Here is a 22,243-nt window from a genome sequence, read left to right as displayed (position 1 = left end):
CGGAAATTCTTGTTTTAACAGAATTACAATAATTTTCGTTAAGCTTCCGTCTGATAGCCTCTCTCTCAATTAAACCACAGCCTTTCTCTCTCTCGATAGAAACCAGATGCTCTCTCTCGATAGAAACAGGCCCTCTCTCGATAGAAACTCGCTCGTCTGAATCAAGCTGGGGGGAAGGGGAGCTTCGGCTCCTTCTTCTTCTTCCTCTCCTCCCTTTCCTCACCCGTGCTTCGTGTCCGATTGTTTTGGTTTGGTTTTTTTGTTTTTTTGTTTTTTTTTTTTTCAGGTTTTTGGCCGAATAAAGGGGGTAGCCGTTTCGAGCTCCTCTGATGACCACGGTCCGACACGCGCACCACAGGGAGAAGCCTCACCTGTCGATCTTACGATCGACCGGATTGGGAGCCAATCAGAGCGGCGCGTTGCGCCGACGCGCGTTTTAAAGGAAACGCGTGAGGTTCTCAAACCACCGCTATTCATCTTTTGTTGACGCCATGCGCGGTAGCTCAGGGCCCAATGACTCCGGCAACGTCTTGACCGGTCGAATGACTCCTTTCCAGTGTGGCGCGTGTCATGCACGCGCCACCGTTGATTTTCATTTTGTTTTTTCAATTATGTTTGGTGGTGTTTGTTTGTTTCTGATACTGTATTTCTAGCCACCTTCGTTTCAAGTTCCTCTCTTTTTCTCTCAGCTCTGCCTCTCGGCTCTCTCTGCTTTGATTTTTCTAAGGCGCTAACTTGCTTCTCTTATTTTCTTCTTTTTTTCAGTCACTCAAGGACACAAAAAGTGTGCGTTTGTTATTTCTGGCTCGGGAGAATTGAATATCACTGCTCTTTCGGAGGTACATGGGTCTTGGGCATTTGTTTTTCTTTTTTGTTAAAAATACTTCAAGAGTAATTCTTTTTACTGCTATATATAGACAATAATTGATCGAGGTTAAATATTTATGCGGTCACGCCTGAGTTGCAGAAGCACTACGAAGAGCTTGTTGTGTCTAAGGTACAACTTTGGTCACCTAAGCTTGAAACCATATCAGAGTACAAGGTTAGGTTCTCACCCTGCAGATTTATAGGGTTGGAGTTGAAACAGAAAGAGGAAGTAATTAAGGGGTAATTAGTTTCTATGATATGGTAGCTAGCTAGGGTTTTTTGTTCTCTTTTAGTGGTCGAAGAATCAATCAATATATATACATGTGTAATACATGATCATGCAGCTAGCATGCATGATAGATCATTTGTTTTAGATCAGTTTTTTGTTGTAAATTGTACAAATTAATGATGTCATGCTCGCTAATTGTTGAACACTGGTCTCTTCAATGGATCATACAGTACTACAAGATTTTCCTCTCTTGATCCGTCACCAAAAATGCAGTTTCTTTCTGTATACTTTGTGCAACTCTTAGTAAAATTGGGAGTGAAATACCTTCCGGATCCTGGAGACGGTCATTTAATCAATATATATCTATATATATATATTCATGTTTAGATAGTACTAGAGTAGTAGAATTAACCAGATTTAGAACAGAGAGTCAGATTAATATTGTCTGCAGCTTCTAATTAAAAATCAAAGTTTGTTCATGTTGTTCAATAATGTATTTCTGGTTTAATGGTGGCAGTTGGTTGTAGAATCTATATGTATATTATTACTTGCAGAGATAGTTGAAAGAGAGAAAGAAAAAGATACGAGAGAATGTTTGACCGGAAGAGAACACCAAAATTATGGCTTTCCTACTGCTCATGTATTATTTAAGGTTAAATATTAAATTACACATTCATATTTTTACTCATTGGGTTGAATCTTTATTCCTTGGGTTTTATAATTCTTTCAATAAGATCATTCCATTAGATTTTTGTTGAGCAATTGAATGGAAATATGCTCACATGGCATGTCACATGGATAATAATGAATGTAGTTCCTCTACATGCCACAATTATGAGACCTGCTGCAACGATTGGTACTGAGGATAGGATTTTGAATCAATGGGCACACTTTGTAAAACAATATGGCTTTCTTCCGCACATTGGGGATGGATATACCAAATATGTCTTGAATCTATCATTTGCAATCTGGTGATAAATTATTTTAGTTGAAGTTTAAAACTAATCATTACCACTCATGGTGGCTGTATGTTATTTTTAAATTAGTTATTGACAATTTCCTGGCAATGTTTTTTTGCAGAATCCAACCCTGGTACAATTGCAGCCTTAAAAGATGATGGCACGAGCATGAGAAAATTTTATGAGCTTGGTGCACCAGGGGTCTTTACTACTATACATGAATTGGTAAAAATTCTCTTCCTCAATGTTCTGACTTTTTTTATAGGTAAAATAAAGTTTTATTAAAAAAATAAATTGTTTTGCTTGTTGCATTGGTATGATATGATTTTTACCAAGATCTTGGCACGCTGTTGGCGGAACTTATGTATGACATGATTCGGGAATGACCTCGCTATGTGAAAGTTCCTTTCCCTCTTGCAAAGGTACATAGATAAACGACAATATATTAAGGCTGTTGGGAATGATTCTTTTGAATACTATCATTTAGTGACATTGACTAACTCATTTTTAGTTTTTATTGCTTTATATGAGTGGGTTTGTTGGCCTTTAGCAACCCTTATTCAGAATATCTATAAGTGATTAAGTTATCAAACATGAAAAGTTTGTGCTGAGCATCTTAACAGCTGAGCATCTTAACATATCATGATGTACCAGTAACCCTTCATTAGTGCTATTTGCCAATCAGCCATGATCAACTTTTTTTGTTGCCATATATTTTGGGCCATGGGCAATGTTTGTGTCTCTGATTGTGTGTGCTTTTCATTTGGTCTTAGATGCTGGAGTGGTTTTACCATGTGTTTTATATGCTAACTTTCTTAATTACTTTATGTGCATAAATGTTTTTAGCATCTTTCTCCTTTGTCTGGATGTTGGAGTGGTTTTACCATGTGTGTGCTTTACATGTTTTTTAAGAAATACTTCTTAAAAAAGTTTCCTTTCCATTAACCAATCTTGAAATTTTCAACCTAGATCAGACCCTTGCATTAACTGCAAATACAGTCCTGTTGGAGAATGGTGAGTTCAAACAATGTTTTCAAATAAATGTTATCCCATGACCTTTTATTCTTCTTTCCATGCTTGTTGTCTTATGACCTCTCCTTTTTTCCTGGGTTAATCATTCTTCCATTTTTTTGATAAGTTGAGTAGTCTTTCCATCTGGTTGCCTTATTCTATCATCTCTTGATTTCTATGATTGGATCTACAACTTTGACTTTCAATGATCTTGGGATTGCACCTCATAAGCTGAAAGGGTACCCCGTCAAGTACCTTATCCAGTATGGTAAGAGCGGCCCCAAATTTAGCTCTACGGCCGGTGAAAAATTCTCTCCTGATGCATGGCCATGAGGTTCAATGGGTTTCTATCCTAAATGTTTTTAGTTCATTTGGTTGAAGACTTTGAGAAGGCTTGGAATACCTCTGATATTTCTTTTAGCAAATTAAAATAGATTTTTGAGTGCGTGAATGCTGTATCTTCCATTAATGATGTAAAATTCACATCCATTAGCAATCATTTTTGGATGCTGTATAGCTATAAAATTTTAAGAAATCAAGGGAAAAAGGTTGAAAACTTGAAGAACCCGAAAGAGAAGAACTAGCTGCTGTCTGTTATAGTTGAAGATGACTGATAACTGTTGCATAATAGGCATGGAAATCTACCTGCACAGAATACTGAAATGAATTAATTTCCTATGTTCTAAGCTATTACAGCTTTAAAACCAATACATTTATGTTGTATGTAATGAATACATTTTTTAATCAATTTGTGCTATTTTCTGCTTCTAGAACAGAGGACTTTTGTGTTCTTATTTTTTTTTCCTTCCAAATGGGCAAACGTGCCTCGCACGTTGAGCCACTACTAGTATATATATATATATATATGACTCGGGTTTGTTATAAATGATTCTGTGTGCTAGAAGGTATGTTGAGTAACGTTATAAACAATTATGGATTAACATGAATTTATTTGTAAAAAATTGATTTTCTATATAGGTTTCATATTTATTTTTTTTAAAGAAATATGCGGCGTTTATATATTCTATAATTTCATATCATTTTTATAATTATAAACAGTTATGGATTAACTGAGATGAATTTATTTGTAAAAAATTAATTTTTCATATAAATTTCATATTTTTTTTAAATGAGTGTGCGGCGTTTATATATTCTATAACTGTAAATATCATTTCTCAAATTAAAATTAAATAAGTACCGATTCAATAAATTGGGTGATTTATGACAATTTTGAATTGGTTATTTGAATGTCGATAAAAAGTATTAAAAATAAGAGAAATGATATATTTATAGTTGTAAAATATTTAAGCGCTGTACAATCATTTTAAAAAAAAATGACTAAATACGAGACCCGGATGATAAAAAAACTAATTATTTAATAACAGACCTCACTCTTTTTCAAAAGAATTGTGTGGCACTTGCGTGTTCTACGACTATACATTACTCAAAAAGTTATATGCAATGCAATTCAAATTCATTGATTAGCTTCAATAAAAATATAGTATGAATCCAAATAGTTTCAATAAACATGTAATTTATGTATTTAACCTCAATTGTCGACATTTTTTTGCCTCATATACGAAAAAGATAAAGATCATTAAGTTATAAGCACGTAACAAATGTAATATTTTATACACAACCAAAAATTTAATGCAAAATACTCATTTATCTCCTAATTTTTTATTCAACTAAAGGAAATAAATAATTACAAGTTGAATCTTTCAATTTTTCCGATTCTTATTGAATACAATGATGAAAAAATTAATATGTTATTTTATCTTTCAATTTCTTTGCAATTCTCATTTAATAAAATGATAAAAAGAATTAATATATGTTTAGCTCTATCATATTTTTATACCAAAAAAAAAAAAACTTAGTTGATATATAATTGAAAAATAAATATAGTTTTTAATCGATTCAAATCGGTCTAAAATTAGCTAGAATCGATTTGAATCGCCTAAATCGGTCAATTGAAGCAATTTAATAAAATTCACTAAAATCGATTCGATTTTTAACCGACTCAATTTAAATGGATTGAATTGAACCATTTCTTTTAACCTTATTGTGTACTATTATTTAGGCAAGTAATTTTTTATTTTTTTTATAACTTTATCAAACTGTAACATTTGATATAAGTAAAACATAAAAGAAATAAAAATTAATGTTTTAGTGTCCTTCATCAATTGTTTGATCGGGATACTACTATCGAGGTTCTTAAAGTAATTGATATGGACAAATGGATCCAACAAACTGACGTGATAGTGTCCACATGGATGGGCAACAAGAAAACTCTCTACTCATTTTCCTTCCCAGACCTGCAAGAGACTTGGCAATTCCCCGTCGCCACAATTGTCACTGACAGGGGAAGCCAACAACCCTCTCCTATGCCAGGTATCTCTCCCTCTTTCCATATTCGAGTTGCCCTAACTTTCGTCGCGCCCTAACATCAGAAATTAGTCTTCCTCAATTGATCGGTTAGGCTTGGCCGGTGCAAGTAACTCCACCATAGTTGATTTTGTGACAGATTTTGGATTGAGTTTGAGATATAGATTTTTTATGGTGGGTATATGTTCGAAGTATTGACAACACATTTTGACTAGTTTCGGTCAATGGCTAGCATTTTTGCGATTTCTTGATGGCTAGCGGTTGATGGGTATATATTCATATTATTGATGGCTAGCATTTGCTGTAAATTGTTTCTAGTTTATTCTAGATTGGCCCAAACTAACATCATTACTGTCATCAACATCTTTTTCATTGTCATTGTCACTGTCACTGTATGCATAGGCCAATAAGAAAGAATGCGTATGCTTCTTGTTTTCTGTGATTTCTTTGATGACTAGCATTTTCTGTGATTTTGTTTCTATAATTCTAGTAATTAATAAATAATCTCTCCATTGCCCCTAACCTATCATCATTTCCTCCCCTTTTATAAGGTATATATAGTCTAGGGTTCAATATTGGTTTATTTGAATTAGGAAACTTTGGGTTGATTACATGAGGACTTCCAAGTGTTGCCTGTTGCTGATTGTAAAACAGTTACTTCTATTCTTTATATGATGATGTAGATTAATGAGGAAAAGTCCATTTTGATCCAATGTTGTGTATATACTTGTTTGGAATGATTTTTCTTTCATAGTTTGTGTTTTATTTAAGATCGAGTTTTATGAAAAAACTACAGTAACTTAGGCAAATAATTAATGATCCATACTAACATCGAAGACCCAATGCAAACGCCAAAGTCACATTCAGACCCCAAAATCACTCTCAAGTACATTCCAGCATTGTTATCATGATTGGGTAAGAATACTATCTTGACTCCTTACTCCAATACGAATTTTTTTCACTTGTGGATCACAAAAAAAAAAAAAAAAAAAAAAGGTTACACAATTAGGGTTGGGCTCCGACGGAGTCAGAAAGCCTAATTCCAACTTCAACGGAGTTGAAGTTGGCGACCTTCAACTTCAACGTCCGTCGAAGTCGGCCTTCAACTCCGACTCCGATCAGAGTTGTTGGAGTTGGAGTTTGAGAGGCAGAGCATTGGGGGAGAGAGAGAGAGAGAGAGAGAGAGAGAGAGAGAGAACTTGGTCGTTCGTGTTTGTGTCGTCGTTGAATGGTGCCAATCCCACCTCTTCAATCATGGCGGTTCTTCGTCATCGGTCTCAAGACTCTCAATTGCTCAAAGCCTCAACACCGAGTCTCCTCTCAGTCTTCTCATTTCCTTTTCTACTTTTATTGAGTCTATCTTTCAAAAACTAGTTTTCACGTACACTATAAAAAGTGAACGAGAATGGTATTTTAAAGCTAACATCGACTATAAAACTAGACATGCATGTATCAGAACCAAAAACAAAATATAAATAAATAAAGAAAATGATGGTGATTTGAAGCCAAAGGCTGAGAGGATCAAGACTTGAGTGATTAAAAAATTAAAGATGTTTCAATGTGTTTTCCATCTTTCAAGTTATGCTTACCGAGGGACCCAAAGTGAAATAAATATTGTGTTACTCCAAAACTTCAGATAACAAGCATGGTATCAGTGTTACGTTGGTTCATCATTAGCCATTAGGTAGTAAAGCGAATGGATGGTGTTAGAGTACTTTTATTTTTTATAACTAAAATTGTTTCAGTTGAACAAGAATACAAAGATTAGAAACGATAAATTAAGAGAATAAAGGAAAGTATTTGAAAGTCAAACTACAAAACTGACAAAAGTGAAAAAAAAAAGAGAAACATTCATAGGAAAACGAGCACTTTTATTTTTTTATTAGGAGAATGGTAAATATTAAGGCAGTGGAGGAAATATAGATACAACAAACAAAGAGCAGAGATATCAGTCAGAGTTTGGAAGTTGAAGCCGATGTCGGCCCTAACTTTGACTCTGAATTTCAATTATTCCAACTCCACTAAAGTCGGAGTTGGAGAGGGTGTCGACCAGAGTCAAAGTCGCCATAGTTTTTGCCCACCCCTTACACAGTTAGTGGAGGTCATCATAACTACTCTTTATGATGGTATACTTTATTTTCAAATTCTTTCTCCAATGATCAAGACATACTCGAATGGCGACTGCACGATATTCTTCCACATGGTGAATAGAATGAGTGCATGTCTACATAAAATTTTCTTGATCTCAAATAGTCTACATGTGCACATTACCTCACATTTATTGTCATTGAAGTATACATAGAATTTCACCTATTTTACAACTTCGTATGTTGATATTGTGTCTTCAATTTTTGTTAGGGAAGACAAGCAATTCATAATCCCCCCTAAACTCTATTTGGACCTCTATAAACTTGGCATTCGTGTGTACCTCTTCAAATTGCTTCTCAATTGCCTGGATTGTAATGCAAGAGATCTTTCTTTGGAATAACCTAAAATCTACTATCATTTCATTCTTGACCATCCAGGCCAAAGCATTATCATAGTCCTCAACAAATTTTTTCAATGGTCTAGTAGCATCTACATAGCCATAAGAAAATGCGTTCTATTCTCGCTACACTTGGTTGTGGACATTCCAACCCAAGACGTACATCTCACATATGCATGTACTCATTGATGCCGCTTATCATTCAACTTGCTCAACCAAACACTATCTATTAAACTATTGATTTAAACGATGTTGTGCCACCTTTGTTCAAATTCTTCACAGCTCAAAGAGTCATATATACAATCTAATAAGTGACCTTTATAGTTTTTATATTGTGAATAAGATCCAAATTTGTGAAGTATTTTGCATAAAATATTCTATAAACATTATCTATACTTGGCCTTTGGAAAAACTCTTGCAATTGTAGCTTGCATTGCCCTATCTTGGTTGGGATAATATCATTAGGAGTCTGTCTTAACATGCACGTCAACCATGATTCGAACAACTATACAAATGTATTTGTGTCCTCGTTTAATATGAGGCCACATCGAAAGAGTATCGACTGGCCATGGTGGTTGACTCCTACAAAAGGGGCGAATGACATTTTATATTTATTTGTTAAATACATTGTGTCAAATGTTATAATATCTCCAAATGACTCATATGCTACCCTAATTTTGGTATTCGCCCAAAACACATTTCTCAACATCAAATTATTGTCTAAATGTTTCACGTAGAAAACCATTTTTTTTCTCTTGCTGCCGTACTAAATAGTTGCAAAATAGCTTTACGTCTCATTCTCCAAGTAATTCATTTCGAACTTTATTGATATGATTCATGCACATTTTTTTTTTCAAAAGTGAGATTCTCATATCCATCCACTTCAATCACCCTAGTTTTGTAATTTTTAGCCAGATGGATTCCGGCTTTATCCATCATCTCAATTTTTTTTCCGACTAATTTGGTAATTTTGTATGACAAGCAATATGTCTTGTCTTATTTGGACTCACAACATGATTGTGTTCGAGGATGGCAGTGGATAATTAATACCTTCCACAGCTGTTTACTTTGCATTAATCTTAGCCTTGCAATCTATCCCCCTTCTCGATTTTGGTTGGTCAATGTTCGATGACTTGTTTATTGATTTATGATGGCGATTGCATGCTTTGGTGAAGTACTTTACCTTCCCATAATTTTTAGAAGTCGATGTTCTTTTCAACGTTCCAAAGCCCTCTTGTTTGGCATACTTCTTGTAATATTCAATATCTTGTTGAGTCCTAAATATATATCAATTTTCAGTTCTTCAACCTTTTGATTGTCAGTATACTGAGATCCAGCTTGCTCTTGTTGGTCTGCATTAATCAAAATATAAAAGAGTCCATGATATAGTTTAAATTCGTAACGGGATCATACACCAATTTAAGGAAACAATGCCATTAAAAATTTATAATTAACATCTAACCTTGTTGAGTAGAAAAATCTTCACTTTCGTGTTCTTCCTCAGAAAATATCAATCGACTCGGTTCCATCTTGATTATAGCTATGAGATAACCAAAAAAAGAAATCATAAGTTAAGTAATATATATAGTTATACAAGTATGTTTCAGATGTGGCTTCCAAACAAAAAAAATATTTTGGACATGACTTTGAAACAAAACAATATATAAGCAACTAAGTTTTGGATGTGGCTCCCAAAATCGGCGTTATACAAAACTGATGTAGCCCCCAAAAAAGTTATTTTTTGGACACTCGATGTAACACCTGGGCCAAAGCCCAGCCCAGACTTGATGAAGCCCGACCCACGACAAGCTAACACTTGAAGAAATTCCGAAACAGCATCATTTGGTAAGTTTCCTTCTTCCTTCACTGATTTCTTCTCCACAGTTTTTCCTCAATTGCTTCAGTTCCGCACATATCTCCATCTTGTACGCTGATCTTGCAGTTGCATTGATCTCTTCTCACATAAAAAATCCTCACCTTCCAGCACATACTCTTCCATTCATTTTTCTCTCAACCTCTTTCCCTTAACCATGCATTTAACCATTGGATTTGGAGCAATTACTGTCGACCTCCTCCACACGATTTTGTACTGCCGTCGAGCCCTCTCACTGGAAGTACTATTGTTGGTAACTCTTTCCTCTCATTCTTTGATCTCACTTTCACTCTCTTTTTCCCTCTGTTATTGCACACACAAATTTCTGTTTTTTTTTTCCCTTTGTTTTCACGCATACACCCATGACAGTGCCTTCTCACGCACACACTCATTTCATTTTCACAGAGTGCTTCCCTCCATCGAGTAGTGTCCCCTTGTGTTTGTCAATTTTTATCAAAGAACCCAACGCCGGTACGCCTACATTACTCTTTTTTTTCTCTTTTTGTTCATCGCTTAGTGAGAGGGGGATTTTATGTGATTTTAAATTTAGTTATTTTAATTATTTATGTTAAAGTGTGGTGATTTGGGTTGATGTGTAGCTTACTGGTTTGGTTTATTAAATGTTGGGTATATGTTTTGTTTAGGTGGTATTACTACTAGAGTTCTGACTCAAGGCATAGATAATACACGGAAGTCAGGTAAACAGGGTTCCTATACTAGTTTTGCACCAAAGAAATGAAGTGAGGTTGACTTTGAAAATATGAATGTTTATCTTTGAAAAGAAATCTAAAAAATGACCTCATATGCTTGTTCTGCATATGCATAAATCCTATATAAGTGTCATGACTGGTATAGACATGAGCTGATTTTAGCATTCTATTTTTGAACTGTGAAAAAGAGTGAATATAAGATCCAAAAAGTTTTGCTTTGATTAAATGAAAAAGTTTTGTGTCTATTATTCTTGGATATGTGAAATGTTCTTAAAAGTGTTCAGTATTCAGTTTTGATATGATGTGTCATCTGAAAATCTTAGCATGAATTTCTGATTCTGTATTCTGAATATGATCTGGTTTCGATGATGTTCTGTTCTATTTCTGTTAAGGCCCATCCACGGGTATAATGGTGATTTATAACTCTACTACGGGGGGTGCAACATGGTATTTGTTCCAATGTGATACTCTGATATGCTACGAAAATGAGGTTTCAGTCTGTGATATGCCAAGGGATATTTTTGAAATAAGAAAGATTTTATAAAAGCTTTGCTCTAACTTTTTGATAAGAAATGTTTATGCATTCTAAAAATAAATATAATGTTTCTGTTTTCTGAAAGTAAATGTTTTGTTATGCATACCGAATTTTGTAAATGCTCATATTTATATACTAATATATGTTCTCTGCTTACTGAGTTGTTGATAACTTACCCCTTAATCTTCATAATATTTTTCAGATGACATTGATGGTTCTGCTGAGGATCAGTATTAGAGTTTGTGGGCAAGATTAGCTATGGATAGTTATTGAGTACCTCGTGGTACTAGTGCTGTTGGTTGATTTATTTATTTAGTAAGTTGATTTCAATATGTTTAGACGGTTTATGGAGACTTATGTCAATTTTATTTTATTCTATTTTGTTAATTGAGACATGAAGAGAAGTTGATATTTTTGTTTGGATTGTTGTATTGAGGATCTGATATGTGAGTATATGTGGCTTATTAAGGTTGAAGTGTTTACATTTGATTTGGAGTTTTGGAAGTATATATTTTTGGATTTGGAAATATATTAGTATTGTTGGAGTTGATTATCAGGTGTCAGGAGTTAACTCCTTGGACCTTCGGGATCGGAGCGTTAAACAATTTACGCATATAGTTTTATATAACTGAAATTATTTTTTACACTCGTATTATACAAATGGTTTCATATAGATTGTTCTAGATGCTTTCATACACATAAAACACACTACAAGGGACTAGAACACAAATATATATTATGACAAAAAAAAAGTGCAAAGGTTAAGCATGATGGGGACAATGAGTGCAAGTAAAAATGAAGGCAATGAAATTCACATTCACTTCAACATATTCTCTAGGGAGAACATTCATGTTTATACCATCGCAAATCCAGGAACATGATAAAGACATAGAGATAGTCAGAGAGAGCATCTTGTGTATACTTGCCGGTGATGAGGGCTCCAATGCTGGGGACTGTAACTTTCGGCGACGAGGTCAGGGACAATGCTAGTGACAACTACAAACAATAATAATAATAATAATAATAATAATAATAATAATAATAATAATAATAATAATAATAATTATAATAATAATAATAATAATGCTAAATCGAGGAACGAGGAAACACAAACAATAAAAGTGAAAAATTGAAAAAAAAAAAAAAGAAAAAGAAAAAAAGCGACTTACCAGCAATCCAATATTTGTGGGTAACTAGCCCAACATCACATAAATTTCATCCCTCAAGTCCTTTAACTTTTCCCCTTATGTGGTGTCAGGATTTGGATAATCTTTAAAACTTTTATTCTCAGTTTAGATGGATTTATAAAAAAATCTAGATACCCATGATAATTTGAATTTCCATCAAATCCCAACCTTTATTTGAAACGCATGAAAATCCCATTCTAAATAGGTGAGAATCCATATTTCCAACTTGTTAAGATATTTGAAATGCCCCCCCACACACAACATATATATATAAATATCCATTTTCAATTTTTTAAATTATACTTGTATGTTTATTTATATAAAATTAGGACTTATGAGCAATGTTCTAAATTTCGTTTTGGTGATCATTCTGGCTTAAGTATTGGAACGGAAGATTAGAGATTTATAAAATGAATATACACTGAAAAAATTAAAAAAAAATCAAAGAGATTAGTGTTAAAAGAAAATATTAAAAAAATCATAAACTTGGGTTGAGACAAAAAAATAAAAATAAAGAAAGAAATAAAAGAAGTGAGAAATTATTAAAAATAATGAGACTTAAAAAATAGAGGATGAAAGGACGTATTAAAGTTATAAAATAATTAAAATTATATAATGTCTTTCAAATTTTAAAATTACATGAATGCCATTAAATGTGAAATTTACAAAAATGTCATCCTATATCAAGAAAACTATAAAATTGCCATTAAAACAGTCCATAATGAAATGTAGTCTGGAATGCAAATTTCGGCCGAAATGGCCAAAATTGATTATTATTCTTTTTGTTCAATGACTACAAATATAGCTATCTGATTCAAGCTTTAGTAAGGTGTGAGACGTCCTCAATTTCTGCTTGAGATTTGACAAAAGTCGAGGTGTCGGTATATGTAACAATAGTTACACACCCCTTATGATCATGCCAGTAGATATGCATGAATCTAGAATGTTACTAATAATATGCTAATAATTGCAGCGGAAAGATAAATTAAAAATTATACTATAACAAATACATCACAATCCAAAAACTTTCATAATCACCTAAAGATATTTTCTTTACAAGCCATGCATCCTTTAACATAAAACATTGTCATCATTTACAATGTGTACATGATCATGTCCACAAATATTACAAGTCATACGTCCTTAACAGAAGCATTGCCCACTAACTACAGGTTTACAATCATCAAGTCTTCAAAATATTATAACAAACATTGTCAGCTCGCAACAACTACTTCAATCCAACTCCTCAAGGTTTGTCTGTACTCCTTCAAGGTCATGCTCAGCGTCATATACAATACAATCTATGGCTTTGAGGAGCGAGACTATAGAATGACTATCATAGTAAGATTATAAAATCTCAATAAGTTAGTCCTAAAATTACACTCATGATATCAAGTAATTACAATTATTAACAAATATGAAAATGCAACTTTCTAGCCTTGAAATCACACCATGCTATATATCCCACGATCAATGATTTGAAATTTTGATACTGTTTCCAGAACTATAAGGTTTCAGAAAAATCTTTCACCTTAAAAGTTCTCTAACCTCTATTAGTTGAGAGGCAACCGCAAGACCCGAAAGATTTATACCCTCTAAGTTTGAGTAGGTTCACTAGACTAGAGATCTTTATTCCCAGAGATATCTCTAAATCTCTTTGTGTTCACTGGACTCAAGACATTTATCCATTCTAAGTCCTAACGTGTCCACTCGACTAGAGACCTTTATACCTAGAGACATTTATCCCCTCTAAGTTTGAGTGTATTGATTATTCTTAATTAACTCAAAATTTTTTACACGAATCACACAAAAGGAATTTCATAAAATTTTTTTATGTAATAATGCTATATTTATGAAATTTCATAAAAATCATATTCTCCTTACCAAAAACATGTTGGACAGTCTCCTTCTCTCTCTCTCTCTCCTTTACTTATTTCTCAATGTGCCATTCTCAGTATTTTTCTCCATCTCAAATTTACTAGTAGGTGCGTGGAAGAAGAAAGAAAACGTGTGTTATGGTGCTCAGGTAAGAAAATCAATCAAGAGAAAGTGTTAAGTATTGTCCATCCATCTATATATAGTTGTCAACCAAATTGACGAGTATCCTATGCATTGTCAATAAAGTTATGAGGTGTCAAGACTGTTAATTTGAGGTGTTATGTAGATAGAAGTGAAAGGTAGCAGATCAAACTTGGCTTTCGAGCATCATTCCCGTCTGAGAAAGATGTTTACTTTGAACTTAGATATGATTTAGGCTCTTTCAAATGTAAGGTGTGTGACGCCCTCAACCCCCATTTAGAATTTAACAGGAGTTAAGGTGTCGAGATATGTAACAATAACTACACATCCCTTACGCTAATAAAACATAAATCAATATGCTAATAATTGCAACAAAAATGTAAATTAAAAATTCTACCAGATAAAATACATCCAAATCCAAAAACTTTCAAAGTCACTAAAAGGTATTTACATTACAGGTCAAATGTCTTTAATAGAAAACACTATTATTATTTACAATGTCTACATGATCATGTCCATAAATATTACTAGCCACATGTCCTTAAGAGAAGCATTGTCCACTAATTTCATATTTATAATTATCAAGTCTTCAAAATATTATAACAGACACTACTAGCGAATACATCTACTTCAATCCAACTCCTTAAGATTTGTCTGTACTTCCTTAAGATCATGTTCACCGTCTTCTGCAACACAATCTACTATTCCAAGGAGTGGGACTACCAAACTAAAATTATAAAATCTCAGTTAGTCCTAGAACTACTCTCATAAGTAATGATAGATATTAACAAATATACAAATACAACTTTATAGTCTTAAAATCACAAGTCACACGTCCTTAACAAAACCGATTAAAAACATACACCTAATTAATTGTCTATCCCTAACAAACACCACAAAGCAAGGATATTGTAAGGTGCGCACTTGACTCATTTGCTTTGTTTTGGAATTTTCTCTTCTTTTGATCTTCTTGCTGCATTGATCATAATAAAGAGTAAAAGAAAGTTAGGCCCTCATTGTGATTTATAGCCAGTAACGAAAACATGAATGATAACGTATTAAGAGTAACGATAATGCTATATCATATATGTATAGAAAAGATCAGACTGATTTTTGGTTATTTTCGTTAGTATATGCTACATGATTCAATTTAAAATGAAGTACAAAGATTTTGTTCACCATAAATAAGTCTTCTGAATTATGAATTCTCACACATTACTACATACTTGATCCTTTCAACCGTGCACTTTATAAGATTGTTTATTGTATCCACTGATCCGAGAGAGTGTTTTGTTGATGGGACTGAATCAACTAAGATCTGAAATGTTATAGTCAATAGAGAGCCACTAGACCTCACCTTAAGAATGTCCACACCATTGAGGCCAGGCCCATCAGGTATTATAGCAAAACTAATTGGTATAAGGGCAACATGATCTGGATCCCCACCACTTAAAAACCACATTTATTGCAATGATATCAACTAGTGTAGGGGGTGAAAACCAAACCGGTTAGTTCGGTTTTGGCCCAAAATTGAAACTGATCGACATGTGGTTTTTTATCGGGGAAATCGACAGAAACAGACCTGTATAGAGGGGTGAAACCGGCCATATTGATTCTGGTCGGTTTGGTTGGTTTGTGCCACTTCTTTTGGGCCTTCTTTTTTGCCCAATTCAACATCTTTTTGTATCTTTTTTTTTTGGCTCAATTCAAGATCTTTTTGAGTGTTTTTTAGTTGATTTCAAATTCTAATTTGCTGAATTTTTAAAACCCATTTTAAATATTGAATTTTAGTTTAATTTTAATGTCATTTGTAATGTTAGACTTAGATTAAAAAAAATCAATTAACAATATTAAAATAGTAATGCCGTGATGGCATAATTAGTAAGTACTAAAATTAATTTACAAATGCAAATCAATATGAATAACATTTTAGGCACGCCCTTTTCAAAAAAACAAATGAATATTGAATAAGGGCGTGCCTATAGTATTTTCCTTATTATTGAATTTGAATGATAAAAAATATTAAAATTAATTTATAAAAGCAAATGAATATTGAATAAGGAAAATAGTACTTGATTCTACCACAAAACTTTCCACATTATTCATGTACTCTTGAATATCAATAGGTGTTAACAAATGTCGCAACCATTGAGCACAAGTAAGCGCCTCAATGATTCTCGGAGCCAACGAACTCTAATAAGGATCAAGTACATGACCTCTCGTATTGAATTCTGACTCTGATGCAACTGTGAAAACAAAACAAGTCTCGTGCAATACTCGCAAGTATATGATAGTTAGGCTCATTAATTTTTCACCAAATTAACAAGTCAAAAGATGGGTTGAGTGCCTCACAACCATCTGATAAATACCAGTTCACATTGTTTTGGCAACTGTAGATCCCCTAGCGGTTGATGCTTGATACCACTGATAAAACAATTGTGACTCATGATTGTGTTCACCAACTTTTGTGGTTGTAGATGTCAAATGAGGCTTATGTTCTCAACTAGTCGAGGTAGAACCGAACGTAGCATTATACTCGGCGTATAAGCTTGTTAATAATTGTCTAACACTTGACATCAACTCTTCAGCATGAGTCTCATCATGAATTTTCTTCAGGTTGAAAGTAAGAAGCCTTAACTTACTACGTGGATCAAGAACAAATGTAATCAACATCAGCAAGTTCATCCTATCTAATGAACTCTAATACTCATCATATTCCTTTTGCATGCTTATAGTTATGTTCATTAAATAACTATTTTCACTCTCATTCAATCTAACCAATTCCTTTTGGAGTATACAAATCTAAAAAAAATTGGTGTTGACCGTGACATATATAGACCCAGAAAATCTATTAGTGGCATCATAAAACATTTTTAAAAACTTTACAAAAACTCATACTGTCTCCCACTCCTTAACTCTAGGAGGCCATATGTGTCCATCATTAAAGTAAGAGAGGAAATTGTAGTCCTCACTGTCCATCCGTCTGAAAAGCTTTCTCAAGTTTCTCAACTGCCTCCAACATCTTGTAAGTTGAGTTCCATCGAGTTTGTACATCAAGAGACAACATTTTCTTACAATCAATTTTCTTTTTCTTTGTACATCTCTTAAACTTGTCTAATCTTACAGGGGAGGAGCGCACATATCTAACCGCATTCCTAACCATTGTGATCTTGTGATGGAGTCATTACACTAATTCAAAACCTAATTCACAACAAGGTTCAAAATATGAGCACAATATTTTATGTGCTAAACTTTCCCACAAACACATTCTCCGTAAAAAAAGTCTCAAGTATGAAATTGCAGTATCATTTGAGCTAGCTTTATCAGTAGTAACATCAAATATCTTATCAATGTCTCAATCAAGAAGACACAATTCAATATATCTTCAGATAGTATCCCACGATGATTAGAGATTAAACAAAAATTAATGGTTTTTTTTTTTTTTTTACAATTTCCAATCTCTATCAATGAAATGTGCAATTACACTCATCTATTAAGATTTTGTACCAATGTTCATGTATCAGTAATCAATGTAATCCTCATGCCTCAATCTTTAAATAAATTTTTAAGCTTTCCATTTTTTTGATGCAAACCATTTCATATAATCTTTTGCAACCGTGACGCAACATGGAATTTTAAATCAAGATTCAAGCAACCAACACATCTTTCTAAATTCTTGCCCTTCAACAATTCTAAATCGAAATTCATTGATAATTACCATATTTGCAATGACAACCTCACAGACTCTTCACTATACTTGTGGGTTACAAGACTCCTTACCGTACTACTATCACTCACTCCATCCCTCTTCTCGAGTGTTGCCTCACGTACCAATGTTTTTGGATATGTATCTAAAAACTTATGTTTATGAGGATTTTTGGAACATAAAGGCAAATGATTTTGCATGGTTGAAGTTCTGTTCCTTTTTGAGTGGTAAGTGTATATCTTGCCACAATAATTACACTTAGTCTTAGGATCATCTACGGAAAAAATCCTCTACCTTTGTAAAATGGTCACAAATAATCGATGGATCATTCCCATTCTGATTCTTAGGAAGTGGACAACTACTACTGTTAGAGGCACTAAAGGGTCTTGGTGTTTGCATTGTTTGAGTCTCTCAAATCATCTCTCAAATTAATGGTTTTCTCATTTGAATTAACATCAAGTGAAGTTGACGAAAAATCCATCTAACATGTGAAAATTTAAATACATAATTAATTTCAAAATACAAAAAAATTAAAATAAACAGCAACACAATTACACAACAACTAGTTTGTAACACAGCAAACATCATAAGTTTGCCAACGTAGCAAACTTATCAAGTAATGCCATTAAAATCTTTGACCCAAAAGGGAGATATCGAGAGAAAAAAGCAAGTGTTTGTTTTCTTATCAAGTAATGTTGCTCGAACAGAAAGGCTAGCTGGCAATGCAGACATATATTGACTGTTTTCTATGGAGAATGATCCCAAAATCATGAGAATCAAATTCAGATCTCTCCCTCTCTCTCTCTCAACTGAAACTTATCTTAACCTCACTTTGTACAAAATTTCATTCCTGGTAGGTTTGGATAGTGAGATAATAATTTTTAGTTTTAGATGAAGTTTAAAATATTATTTTTTAATATTATTATTATTTTGAGATTTGAAAAAGTTGAATTGTTTATTATATTTTGTGTGAGAATTTGAAAAATTTATAATGATGAGATGAGATGAGATGAGATGAGATGAATTTTATGTCTCATCTCACTTCTCAAACTTGCCCAACTTTAATCTAGATTTTAGCATGCTCATCAACCTCATAATTTATTTCAAAATAATTTTACAACAAAACTGTCAACTCAATTTATGCAAAGAAATATTAAATTAGCACCCAATAATTTGATTTAACACTCACAGTGAGAATTTTGCTTCTGATCGCTGTTCACTATCCCAAAAGTTTGATCTAAAATCTTTGAACATACACACATAAACAATTTATACAATGAATAATATGAAAAATAATTATCAAAGATGAAGAACATATACAAAACGAATACATTACATCACAAAAAAGAACTACGACGTGCGGAAATCGAACTCGAGTGACGGTGAGATGATAACCTCAAAAGTCACTAGTGTGCGGCATGGCTGCGTGAGAGAAGTGAGCCTCAAGTCATGAAGACGTTAGAAAGATGAGAGAAGTTCGGGAGAGGTGACTTGGGAGAGGAGGCGTACGACGGTGCTGAGCTTTAATGAACGGGGTGAACGCCGTGAAAAATGAGGGTAGCGATTATGTGGGGGGCTGGGGGTTGGGAGTCGAAGGCTTCAGGCATGAAGAAGAGAAATGGAATCAAGAAGAAGAAGAAGAGAGAGGAGAAGGTAGAGGAGGTTATTATAAGCCAAATGATACCGTTTCACTCACTTAAGTGAAACAATGTCATTTTATATACGTATAATATATATATATATATATATATATATATATATAATCGATCGGCTTGGCAGTTTGAACCAGGTTCAAATTGGGACCGATCCGACTGACGTCAGTTTTCACATAATTCTACAACCGTTCGACTGGTTCTCTGTCGGTTTTGGTCAGTTCCATACTCTGATGACCAATTCGTGTCGACCACGGCTAGTTTTCTCGATTTTCGTACAACCCTAAATTGGTGCATAAATTGCGTATGACCCATAAATACCAACATATGGCCAAAAGACAATTAACCGATTAGAAACTGACCTTGAAAATATGCAAGCATCAATGAATATTTAAACCACTTGACATGAACTAGAAATTATTTCAGAGAGGCGCAAGAGAAAAATAGATAGAACCATTTTCATTTTAACAATTTCACTATTGTGGTTAATTGTTTCAGAAATTTATTTTAGAAATTTCTTAGTAATATTATGGACCTTGGGATTTGCGATCCCAGGTAAGATCGGGTAATGATCATGGGATCCTTTTCTATCAGATAGGAAGGGCTGTTGCACAAAATGTACTTCTAAGTAATTGCTCCATAGATCCTATATCTCTCTATATGAAGAAGAAATCATGTAACGAAGAGGATTCTTATTTGTACAAATGGTACTTCGAACTTGGAACGAGCATGAAGAAATTAATGTACTTATTTTGTTTGGGGGTGGTGTATGGATAGTTTCAATACTTATAAATAGAATTGAGGCAATATTATGTAGGTAAACATTCTCTTGGTTGTAAACCATAATCTTATTTTTGTTTATCCGTTACAAATAAAATACTGTTAGAAATGATGAGATTTTATAATTTTTTTTTATAATTTTTAAAACCATAATAATTGAAAAACTATTATTACCCACAAAAAAAAAAAAAAAAATCGGTTCTGTTTAAAATATTAGCTAGAAGGTGATAATTCAAAACATAAGGAAAAAAGATAAAAGAGTGAGTAATTAAGATTGTAAATGAAGTGAGAAAAATATGTAATAAAGAAAAAATAGAAAAAGATTATTTTAATCGAATAGATAAATGATAGAAAATGAAATGCATGAGGTTTTTGAAAAATGAGTAAAATTTAGGATAAAATTTTAAGAATGCCATTTTTTAGCCAAAATTTAGGAAAATTTATAAGGGGACCCCAATTGAGATGCATAGTGAGGGAGTGAAATGATTAGCATGCCAAGAGTCTAATTGAGCAAAAACACGTTGAAATGATTTTCTCCCAATGAGGTTGCTACCTTATACTTCCTTTGGAAATAATTCAGGCATTGCAAGTAAAATTAATGAAAGCAGCATACTCGCATCCACCATCCTTGTTAAGGATCACAAATTCATGAAAAAATTTCAGCATCACAATGTCACATAACCCATATATGCATAAGATAGTCATTACCAAATTTCAATACACAGCCTTCTAAAGTAAGCCCATCACCAAATATTTTGTAATACTTGATTCACCAATGAGCATTCCTAACCATATAAAACTTATAAAAATAAAAAAGTTTTTAAAATAGACAAGCCTGCTCCCAAAGATTTCTTGTATAGGTTCTCAAGAAAAACATCAATCTCGCCATATTATGTTCTAACAATATGACTGACCCTTGCCCAAGGTGTGACCCTTTCTGTCACATAAGGCCAGGCTATTCACAAGTTCGTTCTATGCATTCTTCTGCGACAGACAGGGAATGTCATGAATTAGGCAACAGAGCAAAAGTTCTATGCATTGACTAAAAACAGGAACTTGAAGCTTGACATTGGAGATCATAATGCCCTACAAATCATACACACACACACACACACTCAAATCTCAATACCCTTTAAATCATATACAAATATGTTCTCAATTTCCAATCGTTAAGAACCAAAATGAGAGCTTGCCTTGTAGTCATTAATTAAATCAAGAAGTTACTTGTGACATCAAACGTTAGGAAATCGTATGAATAATATTTGTAGTAATAATTATAAATTAGTATGGAGATTTCAGATAACTAGTGAGATTCTAGTTCCAAGTTCTCTTTTCTTTTCGTTTCATTTTTTTCAGATTCATCCAGTGCTTGATAAATCTTTTTGTAGTAAGACGACCCCATGCATCTTTTTTATTTTTGTTCGAATCTCTGTTGGTCCAAGCTCATGATAAATAAGCCCAAAAAGATAAATAAATAGATAAAAACAAAATCTGTGGATATAAATGGTAGTGTTCAAAGTTTCAAACCTCAACTTTCCCAACTCTCGTGTCTCCAAGGATGAAATCAACTCTTGTCAGAATTTGAACCTCGCCTTGGTTAATCCATTTTCTCTAATTTTTTTCCTACACAAGCCGACAGTCGGTTCAGATTTCGAGAAGAAAGTGAGAAGAGGGTTTACTACCAACAGTTGCCTCTTCTCGCGTTGCGATCCCTCTGAACCTCTCTTGCTGTTTCTTCTTCTTCTTCTTCTTCTCCCTCGTGTTTTCTCGAGAGGATATACAAGCTCCGCTGTTGCTGTTTTTTTTTTTTTTAAAAAAAAGCTGAAATGTTGCGGCTACGTTTGT

At 33.5% G+C, this 22,243-nt stretch overlaps 1 long non-coding RNA gene across 1 annotated transcript; it reads right to left on the bottom strand.

Annotated features, from left to right (window-relative positions):
• Nucleotides 1-170: 170 nt before the first annotated feature.
• LOC121239649 lies at nucleotides 171-20,311 on the bottom strand. Its single transcript, XR_005935336.1, has 4 exons — nucleotides 20,300-20,311; nucleotides 15,573-15,578; nucleotides 6,797-6,807; nucleotides 171-635 (listed from the first exon to the last, which is right to left on the bottom strand). It is a non-coding gene; the product is annotated as an uncharacterized LOC121239649 (long non-coding RNA).
• Between the last annotated feature and the right edge of the window lie 1,932 nt (nucleotides 20,312-22,243).

The sequence above is a fragment of the Juglans microcarpa x Juglans regia genome, chromosome 7D (genome assembly GCF_004785595.1).
Source record: "Juglans microcarpa x Juglans regia isolate MS1-56 chromosome 7D, Jm3101_v1.0, whole genome shotgun sequence".
NCBI classification, from domain to species: domain Eukaryota; kingdom Viridiplantae; phylum Streptophyta; class Magnoliopsida; order Fagales; family Juglandaceae; genus Juglans; species Juglans microcarpa x Juglans regia.
This window is presented reverse-complemented; position numbering and strand designations above follow the sequence as displayed.